A 25,460-nucleotide genomic window follows, 5' to 3' on the forward strand; every position below is an offset into this window, starting at 1 on the left:
GTCATGCAACTTGCGTGACCGACAACACCGGTAAAGTTTTGCTACACTCGCCACCCTGTATATATCGCTGTCAGCAGTTTTGAGGGTTTAAAACTTCCGACAAATTAACTTTAACTCATACATGAGTTAACCCCCTCTTTGGAGTAATCTAATTTTACTTGAATGGAGCAAACCTGATGTATGCATAAAACAGCATTTGTTACCTCAATTTATTATGTAATTACAAAGGTTCAGTTTTGGGATTTCAAAAATGGATTATCTGTGTTTTATATTTGCAGAAAGTAAATGGGATGAACAGATACTGAAGAGCTGAGTCTGTCTTTCCGAATAGCTCATTGTGACATCACAGTATGTTCTCATTGGCATTCCATAGAACTGCGTGAAAAACTTACCGTTATGTTGGAGAGTTATCATGCTACTATAACAAAGGGTTAAATAACAAATTTAGCTTTGCTACATGTGTAAAAAGTTTGATGTCAGACTAGCAGGTTTACTGCACTAATGGATGGCTGTAAAACCCAAACAAAATGTAGAAAGATGTGACGTCTGTGGTTGCAACTTCCACAAATTTCCCAGAGCTCATCCCCACCTTCTTATAGGGAAGTTGAAACTCTTTTTTAATACTCACTAAATTCTTTCAGTCATTTCCTCCCCCCGAAGAATACTTTCCTACATGCTGAAAAAACATTACAATATACCTTTAGAGTTACGCATCTGCTTCCACTTCTTGTTGCCATCTTTGGGTGAGGACATGTTATCCAGTAAGGTTACGTTGCATGAGCGTAGCATGCAATTGTTGGCCATCTTGGTTATTTAACATGATGGGGGGCTGGATGACAACATGAAGCAGCAGGGAACATGGTGGTGCCAAATTTTTATGTAAATATATTATAAAGTTTCTTTTTATTAATATTATGAGCATTTGGGAAGGTATTGTTAGGGGCAGGTAACCCCTTTGATAACACATATGAGCCTGGCATATATGGGACTATTATTTCAATTTAAGTTTAAATTATGTCAGTGGGATTCTTAGATAAGACTAAAGGAATTCTAGCATGGCTTTTTAAGCTTATGCTTTCTAAATTTGTAATATATACTACTATATGTTCTTGTCCTATATTGCTGTGATTTGAAACCCCCATAGGTCTATGCATCTTCACCTCTATATCTTAACGTGCCTTGTGGGCAGGGGTGTAGCCAAAAGGGGAGCAAATGTAGCAGTTACAACCGGGCCCCGGTGCCTCGTCACATAAGAAGACAGTGGTAGGTGGGGGGCTCGGTTTCAAATGTTGAATGGGGCCCAGGGGCCCCAAATTATGCCTCTGCTTTTGGGTAATCTAGAGATGCAACTGTGTAGGAATGACTATATGCAGTCTATACTGTTCATTGTGAGCAATCCATTCTTACTGCAGCAGGACAATGGAAACCATAATTGTTGGTGATTATCATAAAATATCTGTAACTCACCTGATAAAATAGAGAGAATTGTCTGTAATCTCATGTGTCGGCCATCTTTTAATGAGCGCTTTTGTGTGTACTGTGTAACATTCGACTCCGTCTTCTGAAAACTGCCTAAATAACTCGGAATGAGATGTACATCATCTCCTTGCATCACATCACACAAAGAAGAAAATAAACAGCAATCTGCCAAGAGTTTTACTTACTTTGATCCCTTGCAATTTTCTCTTAACTTCTATGCATTATTTTTCTGAAAGTGACTCATCATAACGATGTTATCCCACTGTGCAAGCAGAATGAACAAGATGTAGACGCTACATGCGCTCTAGAGTAATTGTAGTAAAACATCGCTATTGAAGAACAAAATTACCCTGAATTTTAAGGTGTTTTAATTTCACACTTCTCAAGCAGTGACTGTTTTGGGGCAAGTACATTCAAATCTCTGGCCCATTCAAGAGTATTACACTAAACACAACAATTTCCTTTTATTTGAAGGGAAATTTTCTCTTTTATAAATCAGGTTTTATCTGAATTTTTCTTCAGTAAGTATTTTGGATTTTTGTTTATATCTCTGCTTATTGAAGTTGATGTTTTTCTGAACCATAAAAAAATAATTTTCACATATGCTGCTTCAAGGTAGGATACATTCTTCTGTCTTACCCATAATTCCTGTGCAGCTCTGTTAAAAATGACGTGCCAGAGATCAATTCCTCCAGTCTTGTTACGTGGAGCTTTTCTTCCCGGAGCATTACCGGCCCTATCTCAGTATATGAATCCAGGAATGTCATCTGTACTCGGAGCTGTGCAGGACCCCAGGAGGTTGCAAGATAATGCTTTTAACTATACAGTGCTGTAAGACAGGCTTTACCTCCAGAAGAAATGGCTGCTTTTCCTAAAAAGTACAATAAAGAATACGAGCGACATGTTGAGGATCACATATTTCCAGTGCTCACTTATACCCAAATCTATTTTCTCGCTAAGTATAATTTTACATAAAAGATCCATTACTTTTAGCTCTGCTGTGGCTTCCTTTACAGCAGATATAGGTAGCTTGTATTCTAAGGCCTTGTTCACATTGGCAGAATTTTCACGCAGATTTCGACAGGTATTCCACACCGAAATCCACCTGAAATACACTTGTAGAATACATCCAATCATTTTGAATGGGAATCCTCTGCATAGTTCATACGTTGTGGATTTGAATATCCATGTTGCGGAAAAAAAGAAGTGACATGTCAATTCTTGACGCGGTTTACCAATGGAAACCGTTTCAGGTAGCTGCATGCTGATTAGCCCCATTGAATTAGGCTAATCAGCATGTAGATCCACCGTGGATAAAACTGCAAATCGATGGTAGAAATTCAGTGGTCAACCTCGGATTTCTGTCATGGATTCTCAGTAAAATCGTGTGGACATAAATGTAGAATCTGACTTCCCCGCTACCCAGCTATCGGACTGCTCCTGATTGTAAAATAAATAATTTTTAATTAAGCATTTGTTAGTTAATGACTAAAAAATTAATTTTCATTTTAAGACAAGTTAAATATTGTGTTACTGTAACCACCAGAGTCTTTGCTATTCAATATTTTCTTGCTTCCTACTATTGTTATATATACAAACAGAAAAAATGGGACATAAATATCAAAACCACAAAAAAGGCCATACTCACTAGGTAGGTGGGTGGGTGAAAACCCGTTCCCATCAGGACGCAGACGGGTCAAAGAATGCTGCAGAAGGAGTGTGCATTAAATAGTGATAGCCCCTCCCACTAGTCTTGAGGGGAGTGGCGAACTAAGTGCTCAAAGGTGTGCGATAAATGTGTGTCAGTGTAGTGCTAGGGTGTGAATGGATGGTAAAAAATAAATATGTATGTATGAAAGTGTCAGAACTGTGTAATAATGTAATAAAAATAAATAAATAAATAAATGTGATGAATAGGGGTCAGTGCTGTGAATAGTACATGGGGTGTCAGTACTATGTGTAATACGTGGAGGGATAATGTGCTGGTCGTCAGGCATGGCGTATCTTGCCGAATAACAGCCTATTTGTAACGCCGCTAGTGTTAGCTAAAGCGGGCTGCTCTGCATTCCAAACCAAACGCCAGCACATCATGCCCTCCCAGCATATAAGACCCGGCTGCGTCCTGAAAAAAAGTGTAGTATACGTAGTAAGAAATATCCATGAAACATGGGGTATTAGTTGTTATTTTGGCCAAAATACGCAAAGCTCGCAACCCAACGTCAAGGGTCCCCAGTGCCTTGCGAGTCCCTAACCAGAACTTTACGTTCCTAATTTAAAAACACAAACAGAAAAAATGGGACATAAATATCAAAACCACAAAAAAGGCCATACTCACTAGGTAGGTGGGTGGGTGAAAACCCGTTCCCATCAGGACGCAGACGGGTCAAAGAATGCAGCATTCTTTGACCCGTCTGCGTCCTGATGGGAACGGGTTTTCACCCACCCACCTACCTAGTGAGTATGGCCTTTTTTGTGGTATTGTTATATATAGTACATACCTGAAATAACTGGGTGGGCTAAGCTAGCCATATGAATTTGTATAATCTTAAAGTGGCTGTCTGGTTAGGAAACCCAATTTAAAATACTCTGTTTGGTCATTTTAAATAGACAATGATTCCCCATTAAGGACATAATTTATTTTCCACAGCTACAAAGAGTTAGGGTATGTTCAGACGCCCTATTTACGGATGTAATTCAGGTGTTTTACGCCTCAAATTACACCCAAAAAAACGGCTGAAAACATCTGCCCATTGAATTCAATGGGTCTTACGGTGTTCTGTGGAGACAGGCTTTTTTTTTATGCGCCGCTCTCAGAAGACGGCGCGTAAAAAGACGCCCGCCTCAAAGAAGTGCATGTCACTTTTTGGGACGTAATTGGAGCCTTTTTAATTGACTCCAATGAAAACCAGCTCCAATTACGTCTGTACAAGACGCCGTGAAAAACGTGTGCACTTGTCAAAACGTCTGAAATTCATGAGCTGTTTTCGCCTGAAAACAGTTCCGTAATTTCAGACGTAATTGGCGTTGTCGTGTGAACATACCCTTACAAATAGCTCCTCTTATTTTGCAGAACCAAACATGTCCATGATGGTGGCACTGCAAGAGAATTTAAAACTTGCTGCCGCATTTACCCACATTTCAGCTGTTGACTTGGGGTCCTAACTGTGGGACATCCTGCAATCAGCTAGTCTGAGGACCCTTGTAACAAGAAAGTATTGTCTAAAGTGGACAACCCCTTTAAAGGGATAATGTCCTAATACTGCTGGGGAATAGTGTCATAAACATGCCCCCCTCAAAACTGTCTGTTTTAGCATTTTGTCTAAAAAAAAGTTATAATACAGTGAACTCATATCAAGGCTGTTATCTGGTAATTTACATACATCACACTCTATTAAAACGTCTTTTTAGACGAGCCTTTAAAACTGACAGATTTTAGAGGGACGTGTTTAGGATGCTAAACCCCGACAGTATAATGATATATTGGTTGTTTAGTGTCCTAAAATCTTGTGACAGGTCCCCTTTAAGAATAATTGAATAACATTTTAGTAATAAAAAAAAATGGGCTAATATTATCCAATAAAATTGGCTGTACATCACCAAGAAAATCGACAGGGCACAGGGAGTGGCCTGGAGAATCTCTCAATAACAACAGCTGATCACACAGGATGATGGAGATCAGCCATCGTCATCTGATGCATGAATGGACTGTTGCTATGCAACAAGCCGAGGCAAATTCCGGTGGATATCTTATTATGAAGAATGTTAGAAGGAACAGCACTGGCGTCAGACATCATCATTTCCGGTGAGAATTTACATGAGAAACTCTTAAAGAAGTTGTTTGGTGTAAATTAAATCAAACTCTTTTAATTCCGATTTGACCAAATTAGCCGTCAGATTCGGTCCGAAGAAATTCGCAGCGAATCGCAAGTGCCCTGATTTGCCCTGAAAACTAGTGTCTGACTGTCCAATGTCTTCTAGGACTGTATCCAACCCCTTTTAATCTCTTTAACCCAACCCAGAATTAGTAATGTCATGTACCTTTATCCCTCATAATTAGCTTTCCTAGAGGGAGGGATGACCGCACTGCATTTTAGGAAGGCTGCCTGCAGGGCAATATAGGGAACACCCGCCCGAGGTCTAGTGTTTCTTTTTGTAACACATAAAATAGCAACAATATGCCGATATTTATGTGCCGTGAACCCCAAAAGTTTCGGATTTTGCCAAATCCAGAACTTTTGGGAAATTTGGACCAAATTTGATTTGTGTAAAATCGATTCACTCATCTCTAACCATTATCCCTATGTTCTATTAGGGCTTATGGATGTAAAAGAGGGGAATCCCCCAGTGTGGTGTCTTCTTTTTTTAACCAGATTAGGGAGAACGGCTACAAAGAATGGTTCTCCATCTGGAATATCTAGCTAGTTTGCACATTGGACAGCCTATTGATTTCAAACTGAAGCTGAATATAATAATCAGAATTCCAGAATGTATGGGAACTCTTAAAAATGTATTTTGTTAAAAGGGATTGCCCCCACTTTGCAGACAACATTATCATCACCCTGACCCAAACACAGATATTTCTGCCCTATCTTCAACAACTATTATCTTGCTTCGCTAGTGTCTTGGGCTGCCCTATTAACCATGACAAAGCCATTGCTCTCAATATTTCTCTTTGTCAATCCAAACTCGCCCTTCTGAAATCAAATTACCTCTTTCTTGCTGGGCAACATCTCACTTGACTTACTTGGGTGTCAAACCTACCCCTTCCTATTCAGACCTTTATTCCGCCAACAACCCTCCATTATACGCTCTCTCCCGGCCTTGCTAGGCATTTGGAGGATTATTTCAATCTCTTGGTTTGGCCGTATTTAAAATTTCTTGGCTAACAAAATTATTATATCTCTTCCGAGTCCTCCTGGTCTCTGTCCCAGCCTATATTCTCTGTACCCTTCAAAATAAAATCCTCTACTTTATCTGGTGATCTATTAGGCCGAGAATTGCCAGATACATCTTACACACACATTGACTAGAGGGAGGCCTGGGGGTCCCTATCTTTCAGAAATACTATCAGGCATATACTATCAGGCATCTTTCATAGCCCAACTGTCCCATATACTTTCAGGCATCTTTCATAGCCCAATTCTCTTTCCTCCATTCCTCCTCCTTTGCTCCTCTCTGTGTGCTTCTAGAAGTCCCCAACCTGTAACCATAGACTCACTTACCTGGTCACTGCCAAGTTTCTGGCCTACTGCCAGTCTGGGACTACGTCAAATACTCTGGGGGCGTCATTTCACCCCATGTGCTCCTAACTCATATTTGGAAGAACACTAGCTTTCTTCCAGGCATGACTGTTCCGTTGGTGGCGAACCCATGGCTTCACAAAGCTTCATAACCTATGATCTAATTTGGGGGTAATTGCTTTTCCTGCTCTGCAGTAGTTACATAATGCCCCAAACTCTGAGATCTTCCATTCTCCCCAATTGGAGCACTGGGCCTCCACCTTTATTCAAAGTGAGGTGAATTTCCAAAAAATAATCTTCCAAAGGCAGGAGGAGTATTAAAGGACTTGTGCAATCATAGACATTGGTGGCATATTGCTAGGATTTGCCAACAATAAATTGTCGAGGGTCTGATTGCTAGATTGAAGTGGTAGAGCTATGCCTTCAATGTCTATTATGAGGCAACCCTTTTAAGAAAACCTAATATTTCATATTCATAGGCTTCAATAACATGTGGTATGCGGCTCCTAGAAGTAAATGGGGCTATACTGTGCTGGCTTCAATCACAGGGACCCATAGGTCCTGGGCATACAGAATTGCTGTCTACATGAGCCATTAAAGAGGTTTTGAGCAAAAATTTCTTAAAACAAAAAAATAATATTTATCACCAAACAAGATTCTTAGTAATAAATTAAGTTGCAGGCGCAGATTATTTATTCAGCTGTTTACACTGGCGTCTTCATATTAAGGAACTAACAAAGCTGAAGAGGAGAATGTGCTAGTAAACATGTGACCATATTCAGTGTTGGTCTGGGGTGCCCAGAGCGCACCATTGGAATTGTTTCTGGGGGCACACACTACAGCTACATCAAAATATTAACTGTTAATTTTTAAGCCTCATGCACATGAGCGCGTGCATTTTAGCACACAAAACAGTGTTCATAGCAGAACTGCAATGTGCACTATACGATAGCAATGTGAGTTCAAAGAAAACTTGACTTTTAGTTGAGAACTCAGCCTGCTGGTGGCTTGTAGTGCAGGGAAAAATGTAGAGTTTTGCTCCTGTTTTTTGGCTTAAAGAGGCTCTGTCACCAGATTCTCAAATCCCTATCTCCTATTGCATGTGATCGGCGCTGCAATGTAGATAACAGTAACATTTTTTTTAAAAAAACGTTAATTTTTGGCCAAGTTATGAGCTATTTTATATATATGCAAATGAGCTTTGAAATGGACAATTGGGCGTTTTTTTTTCGTTATGTCCAACTGGGCGTGTATTGTGTTTTTAACTGGGCGTGTTTACGTGCATGACGCTGACCAATCAATGTCCAGTCAGCGTCATGCACTCATCTCTATTGATTTACACAGCAGCGATGTGCAGCCGCATACACAGAGATTAACGTTAATCGAGTGTCCTGATAATGAATACACATGAATTCCAGCCTGGACGTCGTGTGTATTCAGAATCCTGACACTTCTGACTCTTTTCTTTGAGATTTCCAGCAAGGGAAACGAAATCTCGTTTACCTCCGTAATCTCGCGAGATTACGAGTGGCTTGCGGGAATCTCACAGAAAAGATTCAGAAGTGTCAGGATTCGGAATACACATAACGTTACTGTTATCTACATTGCAGCGCCGATCACATGCAATAGGAGATAGGGATTTGAGAATCTGGTGACAGAGCCTCTTTAACAGTTAGGGCTAATCCTCGTGTGAATCCGTGGCACATCTGCGGCAGAAATTCAGGTGTCAGCCCCGAGTTTCTGCCACGCATCCTCCTATAAAATACACGTTAGATTTGCCATAGGCAAATTCTCAACGTGGGAACTTAGCTTAAGGAAAACTACAACTACTAGCAGGTCCTAAAAGGCTGCAGATTTCAGGACATGTTTGTAGTTGTAGTTTTCCATCAGATTAATGGTAGGGCCACAGAGCCTTTTTAACTGGTTCCCGACTGCTGGCTGTGTTTTTACGGCCAGCGGTCAGGGTCCTTAAAACCCGCGCCATAGACTATTTACGGCACAGGTTTTAACTTGCTGCCCGAGTGATCGGGCAGCTGAATATCTGGTCTCCGGCAGTCAGTGACTGCCAGGGGCCCTGAGGAGAAGATAGAAGCATCTTTCGCTGCTTCTGTCTTCTCTGATGTCTTTTACACATCACTAAATGAGCGCTGTGTATAGGAATAGAGGCAGCGGCCGCGCCGCTGTCTCTATTGGTCCCGGTGATCATGTGGCTGGTCACATGATCGCCGGGTGCCGTTAGTGGCAGACTGTTGCTGGGTCTTACTAGACCCAGCACAGTCCTATTAGTGACAATAGTCACTATGAGAGGGCTGATTTCCCCTGTAACTGGGGCTGCTGTGCAGCTCCAGTTACAGTGGAAAAAGATGGTGGAAGAGAAAGAAAAAATATATATAAAGTCCCCCATAGGTCTTTTTTGACCTTTGAGGGACAGACCATAGTAATAAAAAAATAAAAGTAAAGTAAAGTGAATTTTTTTTTAATAATAAATACACATAAATTACCCACCCCAAAAAAACGTTCCCCCCCCCCCGCCAATCATTGTCGTAACGCTAACCCTGACCCAATTACCCTAATATAGACATGTAATATATTAAAATTTACAGTAGACAATGAAGATCACAAATTAAAGGTCTATTTTAGGGTAAAACTATGTTATTACCAAAAAAAAAAAAAGCTGAAAAGTAAAAAAGCTTATTTTTTTTTACTATTATTTTCAAACTTTAAGCCTAAAAATTCTAAAATAGGATGTGTATAAAGATAAGTCCCTAGCCCAACAAATAAAAAAGTTATGGCCATTTAACTAACACGTGCAAATAATAGCTAAACGGTGTCTGGTCTTGAAGGCTCAAAATTGCCCGGTCCTGAACTGGTTAATGGAAGTAAGAATGTATTAATTTACCTAATTTTCTTTCTGGGAGAACTTGAGAGGGGGGAGACACTTTTTTTTCTTCAGCCTCTTGCCTATTTTTCTGTGGCCTAAGCTTGGTTGGGGCCCTTGAATCCTGTGATCCTGCCACCACACTTTCTGCACTCTCCGCAGGATGTGTGGAAGGCGGGGGATCTAATGCGTTTATGTGCTCATGCACTACAAGGCAAGCCGCAGGAGTAATCTGGAACTTAAAGGTGAGAGGGCCCTCGGTGAAGGAAGAGGGGCCTGGGACTCAGGAGACGAGAAGCGGCCACATGGCGACTGCACCTGCAGATTTCATGCCATGCCACTTAACTATGTGTTCATATAATAAACATAGTTTCCATTATTTGGATACATAAGCGACTGGGGTGGCACTGCAGGGCAGGAAGAGTATCATAATATATATCTATATATATAGATATATATATATATATATATATATATATATATATGCAGTGGCGGATTAAGTAGACCATGGGCCCTGGGCTGTTACCCAAACTTGGGCCCCCCTTCCTCACCGCCACCCTGCCGCGCCGTAACTATTTTTAACACTACCTTTTTGGGCAAGCATTAACAGTGTTACGATTTCCCTTGTCACAGCGTGGTGTCCCTACATACTGACAGTATCACACTGTGCAGGGACACAACCTCCTGACAAGGGGAATTGTCTATCAGTCCTGGACTGCAGAAAGACTTTTTGTGAAATACAAGGATTCCTATAATAAACATGTCAGGAGAGGTGACAGATTCTCTATAAATCTAGTGACTCACAGGTGACGACGTCTCAGATTCTAGTAGTTTTTTTCCTCTTTTCTTCTCCATCCGGTCCAGCGCTCATGACGACTTCTCCCGGCCATGACTCATTTCTGCAGAATTTGCCACTCAGACGTCTCCTCACTTTTCCAACATTTCCACACCTATAAACGAAAATAAAGTTATCATGGTGCCACATACTGTACCCCTAAATATAATAGCACCAAACACTGCGCGCCTGAATATAATAATACCACACACTGTAAAACACCACATATACACAGCCCCCTGTACATAGTGCCACACACAGCCCCTGTAGATATTACACAATCCCATAGATAGCGCCACATAGAGAACCCTGTAGATATTACACACCCCCATAGATATCGCCATACACAGCCCCCTCTATATATCACACATCCCCCCCATAGAGAGCGTTACACACAGCCCCCTATAGATAGTGCCATACAGCCCCCCTGTAGAGAGCGCCACACAGCCCTCCCCCTTGTAAATAGCACCAAAAAGCCCCCCCTATAAAGAGCGCCACACACATACCACTGTGGATAGCACTACACAGCCCCCCCCCCTTGTATATAGTGGCACACAGCGCTCCCCCTTGTATATAGTGGCACACAGCGCTCCCCCTTGTATATAGTGGCACACAGCGCTCCCCCTTGTATATAGTGGCACACAGCGCTCCCCCTTGTATATAGTGGCACACAGCGCTCCCCCTTGTATATAGTGGCACACAGCGCTCCCCCTTGTATATAGTGGCACACAGCGCTCCCCCTTGTATATAGTGGCACACAGCGCTCCCCCTTGTATATAGTGGCACACAGCGCTCCCCCTTGTATATAGTGGCACACAGCGCTCCCCCTTGTATATAGTGGCACACAGCGCTCCCTCTTGTATATAGTGGCACACAGCGCTCCCCCTTGTATATAGTGGCACACAGCGCTCCCCCTTGTATATAGTGGCACACAGCGCTCCCCCTTGTATATAGTGGCACACAGCGCTCCCACTTGTATATAGTGGCACACAGCGCTCCCCCTTGTATATAGTGGCACACAGCGCTCCCCCTTGTATATAGTGGCACACAGCGCTCCCCCTTGTATATAGTGCCACAAGGTTATGTACACATTTAAAAACTTTATAATATATATATATATATATATATATATATATATATATATATATATATATATATATATAAGTATGTGTGTGATTGATTGATTTCATTAAAAAATATTTTCACTTTTTGAGATACGGCTGCTTTGTATCCTGTATCCGTCAGGTCAGCAGGACTGACAGGATCAGTGACACGCAGGATCCACCTCAAATCTATCACATCTAAGATTATAATTTAGCGCAGGGCCCGTTTCACTGATCCCGTCAGTCCTGCTGACCTGACGGATAAAGGATACAAAGCAGCTGTATCTCAAAAAGTGAAAATATTTTTTAATAAAACGGAATTACAAGTTGCACCAAACACACATTTTTATAAAAAATAAATAAAAACGACGTGATTTTTGCGACGTTTTTTCCGTAGACAATTGCTATTTTAGAATTTTTATTCATAAAGTTTGAAAATAATAGTAAAAAAATAAGCTTTTTTACGTTTCAGCTATTTTTTTTGGTAATAACACAGTTTTACCCTAAAATAGACCTGTTATTTGTAATCGTCATTGTTTACCGTAAATTTTTATATATTACATGTCTATATTAGGGTAATTGGGTCAGCGCTAGCGTTACAACAATGTTTGGCGGGGGGGGGGACGTTTTTATTTTGGGGTGGGTATTTTATGTGTATTTATTATTTCATTTTTTTTTGCACTTTACTTTACTATTTTTTTATTACTATGGTCTGTCCCCCAAAGGTCAAAGAAGACCTTTGGGGAACTTTATATATATTTTTTCTTTATTTTACACCAGGTTTTTCCACTGTAACTGGGGCTGCACAGCAGCCCCAGTTACAGGGGAAATCAGCCCTCTCATAGTGACGATTGTCACTAATAGGGCTGTGCTGGGTCTAGTAAGACCCAGCAACAGTCTGCCACTAACGGCACCCGGCGATCATGTGACCAGTCACATGATCACCGGCAGGAATAGAGACAGCGCCGCTGCTGCTGTCTCTATTCCTATACACAGCGTTCATTGAACGCTGTGTAAGAAGACATCGGAGAAGACAGAAGCAGCGAAAGCTGCTTCTATCCTCTCCTCAGGGTCCCCGGCAGTCACTGACAGCCGGAGACCCGACATTCAGCTGCCCGATCGCGCGGGCAGCAAGTTAAAACCCGAGCCGTAGAAAGTCTATGGCTCGGGTTTTAAGGACCCATCCCTGACCGCTGGCCGTAAAAATACAGCCAGCGGTCGGGAACCAGTTGGGTAGGAGGATAACTAACCTCAGCGCCGGTGACCGCCCGGCTCTTCTCTTCTCTTGCAGCTTTGGAGTAACAGAACAGCCGTCCGTCGCTGTTCTGTTACTCAATGGCGCACTTGTCAGGGAGGCGTGTCCTACCCCTTTCCCGGCCAATTCCCTGCTCCTCCCCTCCTCATCTTCGGAAGTTAGCAGCGCTGAATAGGTTTGGAAGATGTGCGGTTCGGGCTGCCATGGGCCCCCTGGGAGCCTCGGGCCCCGGGCGGCCGCCCGAATCGCCCATATGATAATCCGCCACTGTATATATGTATTTAGCAGCACAAGCTTTGCGCTTTTGGGGGGGCTACAGAGTCAGGAGCACACTGGAGAATTTACCGGTTACCCCGTGGGCCAGTCCGAGCCTGACCACATTATCATAAACAATTGGAATCTGAAGGGCAACGGCAATGAATTCGAAATCACTACTCAGTCCTGAATATGCATTCACAGACATTATTGAAGGAGGGATTCTGATATATTGGTCAATTTCTACTAAGCAAGTACTACATTTGTGTACCCTTGAGAAAGCTGACGGCGAAACGTGTGTCGGGGTGTTGTGTGTGGAGATTGTTTGTTTGGACTCACCATGCAACAAACGGGTCGGTACAGGTTCTTGGGTCTTTATGCTGAGTGATTCTTTGAGACCTATGTAATTGCATATTGCACTCATGCTCATATTTTTTTGATTAAGGCCTCATGCACACGACCGTAGTGTTTTTCTGGTCCGCAAATTCCAGGACCGTGTTCCGTGAAATGTCATCCGCAGTTCATCCGTATGTAATCCGCAGTTCATCCGTATGTAATCCGCAAAATGCGGATGAAAAAAAAAAAGCCTAGGTAAAACAGGATGACGACAGAACTCATTCCCGGTCGTCGCCTAGCAACATTTCCACAAATCCGCAAACTGCGGATGACACACGGAGGTGTATCCGCAATTTCCACGGGCCCATTGACTTCTATTGGCATGTCCGCATCGAATTTGCGGCCCGTAATAAGACATGTCCTGAGTTTCTGCGGCACGGATTTGCGGACATGCGGAGACCCGTGAAAACACGGATAGTGTGTATGGGCCCATAGAAATGAATGGGTCCGCAATTCTCCCGTGGATTTGCGGGGGAATTGCGGACGCAAAAACACGGTCGTGTGCATGGGGCCTAACTTCTTGTGAAACTTGTACTTTTGTGTAGTCTATTTCAAATGGCATTTTGCCTTATGGTATTTTTGCACTACCCAAATTAATTCATGTGTATATATAGCATGTTCTTTTGAACTAATTTACCTGGAGTATTGCATCATATGGTGTTTATATGATATTTGCATGTTACTTGTGTAGTCCTCATCTAATCTCCACACTGTTTTTAATTGTTTGTTTATTTATTTTTAAGTCTTGATGGCCAATATGTTCTTATGATCATTGTAATAAAGTATTTATATTTTTTCATGGTACATATATTGTACTTTGTGTTATTCATTCCTTTTTGGTTGTTTGATATGTCCTCACGTACAGTTATAAGTATTAAGTTTCTAGTTTTTGATATGTGCGGACGTTTATTTTGACGTTTGCCTGTGGCCTAAATCAGTATAGGTATTCACTATAGTTGTGTACGTTCACATATATTAGGGCGTAAGCTATTCAAAATTAGTAAGCACTCTTTGTGTGTCACAAGCTTTGTGAGTCGGCAGTACTATAATCTGATTCTTAGGGCACATTCAGACGTGGCGGAATTGCTGTTGAATTCCGCTGCGGACAGCCCGCAGTGGAATTCTGCAGCAGCCGTTTTTTACATTTGTTTCTATACATTTTTATGAATGTTAGTACAGACGTTGCAGAAAATAACTGCGGAAATTAGGCTGCGGTGCAGAATTTCTCCTCCGCAGCATGCTCATTCCATTGCGGAGAAGAAGCGGAATTTCACTGCCGATTTCAGCCTTTGCAATGCAAAAACTGAAATCTGTGGCAAGTCCGCTGTGATATCTGCAACATCTGAATTACCTGTCCAATATGCAAATGTTGGTCCAGATTCGTTGCGTAATTGCCCCAAATCTGCACCAACATTTGCAGCGGAAAAATTCCGCCACGTTTGAACATGCCCTTAAAATATTTCAAGACACCGTCTGAAAGAGTAAGATATCAGGGATTCCTCAAAAGCAGAAGGCAAACAAGGTAAAGCATATACATTATACAAGAATGTTCCCTTTATTACAATGCTCTCATTTGCTGCATACTGCAAACTGATTTACATTTTTTATGATATGACACATTCAGTTAAAGACGCATTATCCTAAAACTGGCAAGTATTCCAAGCAAATTAATAGGAAAGTCAGAACACAGGATTATTTCCATAATGATCATCCAAACTTGACAGGTCAGGAGTAGTAGCAGTCACATGTGAAGACATGGTTGTTTCTCTTGACAGGGCAGGGGAAGCGTAACAAAGACCTAGCAGTCAGACTGGCATGGCCTGGCTTATCGAAATACATGTTTTCACGTAGGGAGTTAATGCCAACTTGGAACTAGATGCACTAGTGATTCCAGAAACAAATCCTAACATTATGCTATCCGCTTATGCAAATGAACATCGAATCTTTAAACTGAGCTTAATAAGTATTCAGGTACACAGGAACAAACATCTTCTTTGCTACACTTACTTTTTGCTATTAGCATTGTTATGTTTAGCACTTATCAAATTTCTTATACAGTATAGATATAGTTTGTCATTTGCCATGATGCCACATCATGAGAAGAAGGACAGCAGGTAGACTTCAGGATATTACAGTACGTAATGGACACTTTATGGGTAAAAACCACATACAGCGTATACACCGTGGATTTTCCACAACGTATTTCCATAGTTGCCAACTGTCCCGAATTGGCTGGGACTGTCCTGAATTTACAGAGACAATTCTGGCAAATTACTGTCCTAGCAACTTGAACTGGTATTCAACTGCCATATTCAATTTTATCTGCGTCCTCAGGACGCAGGTACAATTGAATACTATTTCAGAGAAGGGAGCCTGCTATATGCCTAGGCTACATGCCACATTAGGCCTGCAGCCTATAAAACGTTGGGACATGATCCCTGCGCAAGCCGGCGCAATGAGGTCACTGGATGACGCCGCCCTACGCAAGGATCCAATCTCAGCACCTCATAAGCTGCAGGACTGAGGAGACTGTGGAGCTCCGTTCTTTGCAGGAACGGGGCTAGGTGAGTATAAGGTTTATTTATTTGTTTGTGGGGCGTCCGGGCACTATCTACAGGGGGGCTGTGTGGCACTACCTACAAAGGGAAGAGTGTGGCACTATCTATAAAGGGGGGAATGTGGCAATATCTATAAAGGGGGGAGTGTAGAACTATCTACAAGAGGTGTGTAGCACTATTTACAGAGGGGGGTGTGGCACGATCTACAGGGTGGGTGGCACTATCTACAGGGGGGTGTGGCACTAACTGCAGGGTCTGTGTGTGGCACAATCCTCCGAGGTCTGGGGGCAGTATGTGGCACCTTCTACAAGGGGCACTGTGTGGCTTTTACGCTACGAGTAGCAATCAGCACATATCGCCTTGCCCTAGTGATAAAGTGTGAAATCACCTGCCTGTTTACACCCAGATAACTAGAGAGATATACTGGCCACCATAGTAGTTGTCTGCCAAACAACAACAATAACAACAACTTGTCAGAAATTTTTGTTTGTTTATTTGTATGCAGAAATTCTGGCAAGAAAGCCACACCCACCAGATAAATCATGCCCACGTAAGACACACCCACCAGATAAGCCACACCCTAAGTGTCCCTGGATTTTTTTTTCAAATGTTGGCAACTATGGATTTCGGTGTGGAAAATCCGCAGCATAGTGCAGTAGCAGCAGTGTGGATGAGATTTGAAGAAATCGAATAGGCAGACAGCGGAAAAAATCCGCCGACAAACCGTTCCTAAATTGACCTGCGGTGCGGTATTTTAATTTGGAAAATGTCCATTTATGCTGCGGAATCGCTGCTCTTCTGGTAAAATTACATGGAGCCTTTCATCTACAAGTCAATACGATTATGGCAATATTCAATTTATATAGATTTTTTTACAAAATAAAAATTATTTTTTTAAAAATATTTTAGCTTTGTGTCACAATATTCTAAAAGCCATAACTTCACATTCGCTACATTTTTCCGTCTATGGAAATGTTTTAGGGCTTGTTTTTTGCGGGGCAAGCTTCAGGCCGGGTTCCCACACAGGCCAGGTCCCCGCGTAAAGGGTGCAGAATTTCCGCAGCATTTACAGTAGCAACAAGCATAGAATGTGGCTACCCAGATCACCATTGCCCGCCTAAGCCAAGTGGGCCCTGGCATCTGCCCAGGTTTGCCTGATGCTGCTCACCTTATGCTCAATGCATAAGGCTGTCTACCCATGTAGCTTAAACGATGCGGAATTTCCACAACATAATTCTGTGCAGGAATTCCGCAGCATTTACAGTAGCAACAAAGTGGATGAGATCTTGAAAATATCATGCCCATGCTGCGGAAAAAATCGTAGCGTAAACGTTAATAAATTAACCTGCGGTGAAGAATTTGAATCAGTTTTTGTTGATTCTTTGTTGCGGATTTTCCCCATTGAATTCAATGGGGATGCAAAACCCGCAACAGAAAGCCAAGTGTTGCGACTTTTGCGGCGTAATCGAAACAATTACGCCGCAAAAGTGCAAATCGAAAAAAATAAAATCATATTTACGCAGAACGCTCTCCTTCTTCCTGCAGTCCGGCCTCCTGGGATGATGTTTCATCCCATGCGACCGCTGCAGCTAATCGCAGGTTGCAGCATCACATGGCCTGCAACGTCATCCAGGGAGACCGGACTACACGCAGAGGGAGGGCGTAAGTATGAACGGCTTTTTTTTTCACCGTGCTTTTTTCACCAGCGGAAATTCCATTTGGAAAACTGCAGCGCAATGTGGTGCGGTTTTTCGGACGGAAAGTGCTGCGGGTTCCAGGTGGGATACGCTGCACAGTTTTTACGCAGCGTATCCGACTTGTGGGAACTCGGCCTTAGATCATACTGGTCCCATTTTGGGGTACATAGAGTTGTTTAATCACTTTTTATTCCTGTGTTTTGGGGAAGCAAGATGACCATAAATCAGCAATTTTGGTATTTTTCCCTTTTTTATAGCGTTCACTGTACGGGATAAATAACATTCTATTTTAATAACTCTGATTTTTCCAGATTCCGGTGATACCAATTATGTTGATTTTTTTTATTATTTATAGCATTTAATATAATTATTATTATATATTTCATTTAATTTTTTACAAATTCCTCAAAATGTTAACTTATTTAAAAAACATTTTTTAGTCCCTCTAGGGGCTTAAACATGTGATCATATGATCACTGGTACAGTGCACTGCAATAGTTATGGCTTAATAGGAGGAGTAACATGGCAGACCTTGGGGCTTTCGGTAGGCCCCCAGCTGCCATGACAACCTATTGGGAACGTGAGTGATTAAATCTCCGGGATCAAAGTTATCTCCAATGCTCGCCTTTAGAACAGGGTGTCAGCTGCAATACACAGCCGACACCCGAAGCATATGGGGTGGGCTCAGCTCTTGAGTCCAGTCTATGCTTCTCCCCCCGATCAGCCATTCAACGTGCTGGGCACGCTCTGTTGCATACCACGATGGGAATATTCAAAACACTATCTGACACTAGCAAATCAAATATAATTTCTTCTCATTTCTGGTGTGTAGTCTAGACAAAAGATAAAACTTGTCTATATCAGCATGTTTTAGGCTGGGTTCCCATGGGTCTGGTACGCTGCATAAAAGTATGCAGCCTATCCGACCTAGAACCCGCAACAAATTCCACCCGAAAATCCGCACCACATTGTGGTTACGTTTTTCGGGTGGAATCTCTGTGGTGGAAACCAGATATTAAAAAAAAAGTCTAAACTTACCCCGGTCGTTGCTATGATGATGCATCCCTCTGCATGACTCTGCAGCCCATGTGACCCCTGCAGCCTGTGACTGGCTGCAACACTCACATGGGATGAAACATCATCCCAGGAGTCCAGCATTGATGGAGAACAGAAGAAAGTGTTGCTATGACAACGGCCAGGCTGTAAGTATAGACTTTTTAATTGATTTTACACAAATAATTTTTTTTTATCATATTTGCAATTTGTGGTGGTGGAATCGCAACTTTTCCGCTGCAAAAGTCGCAACACTTGGCTATTTGTTGCAGGTTTTACATCCCCATTGAATTTAATGGGAAAAACCTGCAAAAGAAGAGCAGCAAATCCACAGCATAAATTGACACGCTGAAGATTTAAAATCCGCACCGCAGGTCAATTTATGAACGTTTTCGCTGCAGATTTTTTTTGCAGCTTTTGCATGAGATTTCTTTAAATCTCAATCACTTTGCTGCTTCTGTAAATGCTGGGGAATTTCCGCACAGAATTCCGTTGCGGAAATGCCACAGATTTTACGCTATATGAGAAGCCAGCCTTATGCATTGAGCTTAGGGCGGGCAGCATCAGGCAAACCTGGGCCATGGTGTCTATGCTCGTCAAGCCAAGGGCAGTTTAGGTGCATTGTAGTAACAGATTATGCGTTAATCATGCAGAACAAAAGAGTAAAACTGGAAATAAAGCTCTGTTACATATCTATGTACATAACATAAATGTACAAAATTAAGTATGAGTTTTAACTAACTCACAAATTCTCCATGCATGGTCTCTTTGTACCATGGTGTTGAGCTTGCTTCCATATTTGCTTCCATATTATATTGCAGTTCAGTGCCTGAAACTCATGCCAGACTTTCAAAATTTCTGAACTAAAGATATTTTACTTTCTATTAAACATGAAATGAATCAGGGCCACATACAGAAAAAAAAATCCTCTATTAAATCAAGTAAATGCGATGTTCTTCTACTTGCTTTTCTGATCCATTTTTGGACTGATGGTCCCAATTGAACTGTTTGAAGACAGTGGGGTGCATTTATTAGCCTTTCTACGCCAGTGAGTGGAGAAGCAAAGCGGTGTGGTGAGTTTCTTTTTTAAATGTTTCTGGACCGCAACTGTTAGGGTATGTGCACACACACTAATTACGTCCGTAATTTACGGACGTATTTCGGCCGCAAGTACCGGACCGAACATAGTGCAGGGAGCCGGGCTCCTAGCATCATACTTATATACGATGCTAGGAGTCCCTGCCTCTCTGCAGGACAACTGTCCCGTACTGTAATCATGTTTTCAGTACGGAACAGTAGTTCCACGGAGAGGCAGGGACTCCTAGCATCGTACATAAGTATGATGCTAGGAGCCCGGCTCCCTGCACTGTGTTCGGTCCGGGACTTGCGGCCGAAATACGTCCGTCAATTACGGACGTAATTAGTGTGTGTGCACATACCCTTACTCCACAATTTTGGCACACGGCTATCCAAAAGATGCAATACATTTATTAAAAGGCATTCACCTCTTAAATGGACAACTTATGCTCATCTATAGTATACCAGATATAGATCAACTTTGTAATTTACTTAGTGTTAAAATTTTGTTGTTTTATTCATGCACATTCTGTGTGAAGTTACAGCCACTAGGTGTTTCCCCTCCCTTAATCTGCTGTACACCCCCTGTTGTCAAGCAAAGTCCGTCTCTAGATATAGAGCAGCGGAGACAGACTGCAGAAAGTAGCGGTGTGTCTCTTCACTGCCTGCCCATAGAAATCTATGGAGACGAGAGCATGAGGAGGGGTGGAGAAAGAAAAACACAGACACGCTGCCCATAGAAGTGTATGGAGAGGGGATAAATAGAGTAACCCGCGCTGGGAATTTTGTTTTTATTTGTATTAATAACATTTCTGGGTTAGCAGCAGGCCTTGACAGTCAGGTCTGGTCGGAACTTGTCTTGTTATATAGGGAAATACAATTAGAAAAAGGGGGAAAGACCCGTGCCTGATAGTGTAGTAGTTTATGCAAATAGCCAGATAAAGAGTTAGCACTTAGTATGAACACAATCCCATATGGGAAAAACAGCTTGTCTGGTTCTCCTGGACCTCGCTGGTTCACCATCTCCACTGGTTGTAGTGGAGATAGAAGAGCTGTTTTTCCCATATGGGATTGTGTAAGTACTGACTGGCTAATTGCATAAACTACTACACTATCAGGCGTGGGTCTTCCCCCTTCTATATAAAGAGGGGAGGTGGGAGCAATATGAGGGACCAAGAGAATAGAAAGAGACACAGACATGCTTCCCATAGAAGTCTATGGAGAGAGGAGGCTGGAGAAGGAGGAGGAAGCAGGAACAGAGTGAGTTAGGCACTGACATGCTGCCCATACAAGCCTATGAGGATAGGAGGAGGGAGAAGGAGCAGAGACACAGACAGACGTGCTGCAGATGCTGGTCACCCAAGTGCTGGATCACAGCTACACTGCTCATAACTGATGTATAATCTCCTCCATGCTGCTGCAGCTTCTATACACAAAAAAAAAAAATGCAATATACAAGTCATATAATGGCCAGAAATAGTGTTATTTCTCATGTACACACATTTGACAGCTTATTCTGAAAATATTGTAAAAATGGGGAATGGAATTGCACCACCGTCACTTTAAATGGGGATGTAAGAATGCAACGGACCGTCTTTATAGGCCATCTCCAGTCGAGGATTCACAGGAAGAAGAAGCAATGATGCCAGCATTCCAAAAAAGTTAATCTTTTTGTATCCCATAGTACAGAGTGGAGTGGAGTTTTTCTTTAAATAATATCAGTTGGAAATGATGCAGTAGATGCACTAGCTAAAATTAAAAAAAGGATGTGGACATAGAGGTCATCAATGTAAAAGTCTTTCTTAAAATGTATGGGATACTTCTCTAGCTTTATTTCTATGCATCTCGTTCTCTCTCTACTAAGCATATGGCTGAAATGTTTGAAGTTGTTAGGGGTAAAGTTATGAACTTAGATGTGACCATTATTAGGTGGATCCTGTGTGTCAGAGACCTGCAGGACCTGCTGTCAACCGAGCCGCCAGTTCAGCTTAACTGAGGGAATCGGCTAAGAGCGAATGATACAGCGTCTATGTATACAGGATACATAGAAGCAGTATCTTAAAAAGTAAAAAAAAGTTTTAATAAAAGTGAATTTGAAAGTTGCTTTAAAACACAAACTACATTAATCCAATGCAAAAATATTTTTCTTACTAAGGTGTACATAGCCTTTAAGTCCCATAGGTTGCAGGGGTGAGGCCGTCAACTCTGAACGCTTTGTCATGTTACTCAAAACATTTTGTCAGGACCCAAAGTTTCCCAGCAGCACATTGACCAGAGCATCACCCTGTCTCCGCCAGCTTGCCTTCTTCCCTTGCATTCATCTTTTCCCCAGGTGAATGCCACACATGAGCTGTCCACATTGTCCATTGTTCTAAGGCCAAGTTCTGATGCTCATGTGTCCATTGTAGGAGCTTTTGGCGGTGGACAAGAGTTAACATGAGCACGATGACCTGTCCACAACCTATGCAGCCCCAAAAGCTGTTATGCACTGTGTGTCCTGACACCTTTCTATCATAGTCAGGATAAACTTTTTCAGCAATTTGTGCTATATTAGCTCTTCTGTGGGAGCAGACAAGATGGGCTAGCCTTCACTCCACAGCTGCTTCATTGAGCCTTAGTTGCCCAAGATGCTGTCTCTGGTTTACTGGTTTGCATTCCATGGACCACTTTTGGTAGGTACTAACCACTGCATACCAGGAACATCACCCAAGTCCTGCCATTTTGGAGATGTCTGATCCAGTTGTCTATCCATCACAATTTGGCCCTTTTTTCCTGCTTCAAAAACATCAGCTTCAAGAACCGAATGTTCATTTGTTACCTAATATATGCCGTACCTTGACAGGAGCCATTGTCACGAGATAATCAATTTTATTCACTTCACCGGTCAGTAGTTATGTCTGAACGGTGTATATACAGTGAAATCTCTCCACTTTTGTGAAAAGACCACCCATATTCTAGACCAGATTTATCTACTTCAAGTACTGGGCTGAGGACCAAAAAACATGACAGTCCCTTTGAGAGCTAAGTTGTATTTTCCTGCAGGGTTTATCACTCTGCTTCCTCCAAATGGAAGTTTATTGGGAAGACGAACTGATAAACAGACACCCAAAACTAGGCAAAGCATACAAAAAGGATTTATTGGTTATTTTTGTACACTGACCTTAATGTTTTGTTTCTTCATGATGCTGATTTCACCCTTGTAAATGAGGAAAAGTAGGTTAATTTGTTGATGTCCTGTAGAAATCAAACTGCCCAGGATGGAACTGACATCTGAATAAGAGAACATTGTTTTAATTCCATTGCTTGAATTATTTTATAGGATGTCCATTAGTTGTAGTCTTAGTCCTAACAGAAGTTAGGTCAGTAAACTAAGATTAAATTCCTTTCCTTGATAAATCAAAATAAGGTTCCCCACATCCTATTAAATCTGACTGTTGAGGAGCACATCTTGACATTTCGAGAGCATGCTGGCCTAGTTTGCGCCCCATGCGTGATCCATATTACTGAAGAGCAAAGTGGAAGTAAAAGACATTTGATGGGATTAGAACCAATTAGCTCAGTCATGTTCTTGAATGTAGATCAGTAATTCCAAGAAACCTCCCAGAGAGTGATAATGCTCTCTAACAATCCCTTCTCAAGGTTGCCTTCGATGAAAAGTAAAGGAAGGGATTTAATAACTCCATTAAATTCTGCTACATTTTCTCTCCTCATATTCAATGGTACCAGCTAGTAATTGCATTCTATAAAAAAAATCTATAATAATATTGCATGCTGAGTTTTGAATAGAATTTTTGCTGTGGGAAATTGAATTCTAGATTATTTTTTTTAATATTTTTAATTCATGAAATATAGTTAAATTATATTTCACTATACCTACTATACCAAACTGTATTGAAATGTTTTATTGTTGGTATATTTTAGCAGTTACAACTCAAAATTACATTATTGTATGCTATTTTTTATTATTTAGTTTTTTCTTAAAAATGTAGATTTACTTTACCTGCCTACCAATTGTGCATACTGTATAGATATAGATAGATAGATAGATAGATAGATAGATAGATAGATAGATAGATAGATAGATAGTATTGTACATGTGTACTTGGTCACAATGCTTACATGTGATCATGGTTACTGGCAGCAGAAGGCAACAGTTGAATTTTTCAATAAAGTAGTAAATCTCTTGTTTACTCTTAATTTACTATTGATCAGGACCCAGTTAACCCTCTTAGCTTTATGCCAAAGATAATGGGGGAGATTCATGAAAACAGTCTAAGAGAAAAGCGTGTTTTTTTTGCCCATAGCAACCAATCACAGCTCATTACTATAACAGCTAAATAGGGATGGCATAACGTCAACTCATATAATAGTGGTCATAAAATAATATGCTTAACGGACATCATATTCTGTCAGAAGGGACAGGGCTCGCTTTGGTCGCACAGGGAGCATGACACACTTGATGCTCCAAACTTTGAAAATGCAGCTTCACAGGTTACAGCTATAGTCCCTAGTTTAGTGATAGGACAGTATTATTTAGGCAACTTTCTGCTAGTGTTATTTGGCCAATCATAATTGTATTATTTCGGCGCTATAAGGTATAACCTAAGGGGGGCATCCATAAAAGGTACTGCACAGGTCACCAACCAAACTAAGGGCTCATTCAGATGAGCGTAAAACTCGTCCGTGTTCTGTACGTGAAAATCCCGCACAGCACACTACCCATTGATTTCAATGGGGCCATTCACACATGCAGGAGTTTTCACGCAGCGTGTGTCCGTTGCGTAAAACTCACTGCATGTCCTATATTGGTGCATTTTTCACGCACCTATCACCCATTAAAGTCAATGGGTGCGTGAAAAGCACGCCCAGCACACGGGTTCACATCTGTATGCTGTGCCTGATTTACACATCAATTTAATTAAAAATAATAAAGAAAAATAGATGTGCTTTGCCAGTGCGTGAATAACGCATGCCCCTTGCAAAGCACACTGATGGATAACGGACTAGATTGACGCGCGTTTTTCACGCGCGTGAATCTGATACGCTCGTGTGAATATAGCCTAAGGCCAGCCCTGGATCCATCAGGTGTGCGTTTACTTTACTTGATAGAATACCGCAACATGCCACACCGTTCAAAATAAGAACAGAAACCTGATGGAAAGAAACTTACCCATTGCATTACATTGTAAAGTTTTCTGCAGTGTATTTTTACGCTGTGGAGATACAAGGCAAATACATCACAAGTGACTGCATCCTAACCCCCTTTTAGGCTATGTTCACATGGCTTATTTTCGTCAATTTTTTGGGCCTTAAACATCTGAAAAGCGGCCGAAAAATCGGAAGCAGAACGCCTCCAACATCAGCCTATTGATTTCAATGAGAAAAACGACGTTCTGTTCTGACGGGCCGTTTTTTTACGTGGCCGTTTCTAAAAACGGGCGCATAAAAAAACTCCCATGAAAAAGAAGTGTGTGTCACTTCTTGAGCCGTTTTTGGAGCCGTTTTTCATTTGCTCTATAGATAAATAGCTCCAAAACGGCCTTAAAAAATGCAGCAAAAATGTGAGTTGCTCAAAAAACTTCTGAAAATCAGGAGCTGTTTCCCCTTAAAAACAGCTCCGTATTTTCAGACGTT

The 25,460-nt window shown here is 41.7% G+C and overlaps 1 long non-coding RNA gene across 1 annotated transcript in view; it reads right to left on the reverse strand.

Annotated features, from left to right (window-relative positions):
• LOC142748144 (uncharacterized) overlaps window positions 1-25,460 on the reverse strand; it is a 143,800-nt gene that overhangs the window by 11,423 nt on the left and 106,917 nt on the right. Inside the window, exon 4 of the long non-coding RNA XR_012882148.1 lies at window positions 2,119-2,350. This is a non-coding gene — a long non-coding RNA (uncharacterized LOC142748144). The remainder of the gene's footprint in view (window positions 1-2,118; window positions 2,351-25,460) is intronic.

The sequence above is a fragment of the Rhinoderma darwinii genome, chromosome 3 (genome assembly GCF_050947455.1).
Source record: "Rhinoderma darwinii isolate aRhiDar2 chromosome 3, aRhiDar2.hap1, whole genome shotgun sequence".
Classification (NCBI taxonomy): Eukaryota; Metazoa; Chordata; class Amphibia; order Anura; family Rhinodermatidae; genus Rhinoderma; species Rhinoderma darwinii.